Here is a 2,829-nt window from a genome sequence, read left to right as displayed (position 1 = left end):
TATCTGGTGAGAGGGAAACATGAAGATGAAACCAGGAGATGTCCTTACTGAATCATCAGAGCTGAACAGGTGATGGAGAAACAGGTTTACCTTTTAGGTGACATGAATGAGTTGAAGGGAAGTTATGAACTGTTTCTGAGAGACAACTTACACCAGCATCCTTTTCTAAGTAGCTGACAGCTGGTAACTGTGCAGGGGAGGGTCTAGCAAAGTTTTGCCAGGGGGGCCAGGTAGGGCATTAACAGGGAGAGGGGGGCACAAAGAAGTACTTTTCTTTCTTATTCTCATTTAAAATATCTAGCTTTTAAAAAATAATTATCTGAATCTTACAACAAACAATTGATAGATTGATGCATATATACCATCAAAACAGTGTACATCACTGTCACAACAGCATTTGTTTTCATTCAAAGGCTTTATGATTTTTCCTATAATGGCAGGCCGGCCTCTGGTCAAAACGCCCGGGCCGATTTTTTGTCCCAGTCCAGCCCTGTATGCAGCTCATCTGCAGTCTGGAGTTACCTACATCTTCCTATTCGGAAGGCAGAATTTCCGAGTTCTGAGTACAATCGAAAGCACCATGACTGCAGTTTTTGTGTTGGATGTAAAAAGCGCACATGACGCTGTGACGTAGGCTAGAATCATGGCGGCGGTCAACGATGGCCCAGGCTTGGGATTTCTCATGTGGAAATATGCACATTATTTTTTCCTTTCTATTGGAAGGTGGCACAGTACACTTGTGGCAGGATAGTGCTAACATGTAAGCAAGCTAGAAGACTGGCAATCTTGCTGGGTATCCAGCTACAGAAGCAACACATTAACAAGAGAATTCTGAGTAAAACCAAAGTTACTTTCCCTAGTAACTAGTTACTTTGAAAGTAACGAGTAACTTGAAGTAACTGAGTTACTTTTGATAGAAGTAACTAGCAATGTAACTAAGTTACTAATTTAAAGTAACTTACCCAACACTGCTGATGACTGATTCTTCTTTTCTGTTAAAGGTGCAACAGCTCTAACAGCAGTGATACAAACACAGCAGACTGTGCTGGCAGCAGTGGGAGAAGATGCTGAATTCAGCTGTCAGCTCTTTTAGACTAAAGACGTCCTTCAGGTCACATGGCAGAAAATCTCACATGATCCGGAGACAAATGTTGCCACCTACAACAAGTACTTTGGTAGGAGAGTGAATGATGGCTTTACAGATAATGTTAAGTTTAAATACACTGGACTACAGAACTGCTCCATAGTCATCAGGAATGTGACAGAGCAGGATGAAGGATGATATCACTGTCTGTTTAACACTTATCCTGAAGGCTCCTTCATTGGTAGAACCTGCCCTGAAGTCTATGGTAAGAACTTTTACCTTCTTTAACCAACAACAACTGCCTCAAGGAGGACATAAATGTGTAAGCAGCTGGTGTGTTTGTAAGAACATGTTGATGATATTTCCTGATCCTTCACAGAGCTGCATGAACCTGTTGTTGATGTCAGACAGTCAAACTCTACTGAAGAGTGGGTTGTTTCCTGTTCAGCCACTGGTCGACCTGCTCCCACTGTAACACTCAGTGTCTCACAACAACACCTCAACTTCTCACAGTACAACACTGTCAGTGTGTCCAACACCAACACTACATTCACTGTCACCTCTACAGCTGTGCTCTCAGGTTCACGTAAACACAGCACACAGGTGGGATGTGCAGCACGAGTGCTCTCTGCTCCTCACAGAGAGGTGATGGTGACGATTCCTGAGGATCAACAGACATCTGATAATGAATATGGTGAGAAACTCTTTCAGTCACAGATTTACAGATCGATGATATCTGGGTCCGTTTGACTGAGACCTAATATCAATGACCTTGGTAATTCTGCATTTCCTTTTTATCCATGATTAATGTATCCATGTTGTTTGGTGTCACATTTTTCTTGCTTTTCTCTCAGATTCCACCTGGATAATTGTATTAGCTGTAGTAGCAGTGATGGTCCTTGGTTGTGTAATTCTACTCTTCACTGATCTGCTTCAAGAAAATAACGAGAAGAGGTACCTTTTACATGTGATTGAGTGTCTTGTTATGCATCTCTTTTTTTAATTAATATGAAAATGATTTCTGACTAAGAGTCTAAACCCACATCAATGAGTAATGTTTGCACATATTTACAATATTGACTTTAAACTCGAAATCCTTCTGTCACTCAGGGACCATGAGGAGAGCAAAACAGCACAAACTAATGACATTGAAGTGTAGGAGTTTTTGATAATTATATATATTTTACACATTATTTATTCATGGATTCTTTGCATTGTGTTTTAATCTTTGTCCAAAGGATAAATTTTCCTGACTCAGCTTATTAAATGTTTGCAAACACAGCCACAGATATCTGAACCACACACACAGACGAGTATTAGCAAATGTTTTTGGGTGGTTCCTCCCAAACCTGTGTACATGTTTCAGCATTAATGGTGTCTTCACTGATGTCCAAGTAGCCAATACCATGTGCACAATTTCTGCCAAGTAATCTGATCCTAACAAATACATCAGACATAGAAGCTAAATGCACATAAGCTAAAGTTCTACTTGATCAAAAAAACCCTCCATTTTCTATAATTAAGGGTACGGTTATGAAAAACGAATAAACACTATAAATAAATATATATTTATTAAATAAATAGTTTTAATAGCAACAAAATATATATATTTTTAATGGATTGTCATGTGTGTGAGATGTCTCTGGAGCAAAGTATGTGTGGTTCATTTTGGTTTTTCTTTGGTTTCTTTCTTTCTTTATTTTTTGACTTAAAAATAAATCATGGCACTTTTAAACTAAGCACCA

The 2,829-nt window shown here is 39.2% G+C and overlaps 1 pseudogene; it reads left to right on the top strand.

Annotated features, from left to right (window-relative positions):
* The first annotated feature begins 643 nt into the window (after positions 1-643).
* LOC134621183 (OX-2 membrane glycoprotein-like) lies at positions 644-2,524 on the top strand (annotated as a pseudogene).
* Positions 2,525-2,829: the final 305 nt, after the last annotated feature.

The sequence above is a fragment of the Pelmatolapia mariae genome, linkage group LG23, assembly GCF_036321145.2.
Source record: "Pelmatolapia mariae isolate MD_Pm_ZW linkage group LG23, Pm_UMD_F_2, whole genome shotgun sequence".
Lineage (NCBI taxonomy): Eukaryota > Metazoa > Chordata > Actinopteri > Cichliformes > Cichlidae > Pelmatolapia > Pelmatolapia mariae.
Note: the sequence above shows the minus strand (reverse complement) of the source record. Positions and strands in the feature narration are given on the sequence as shown.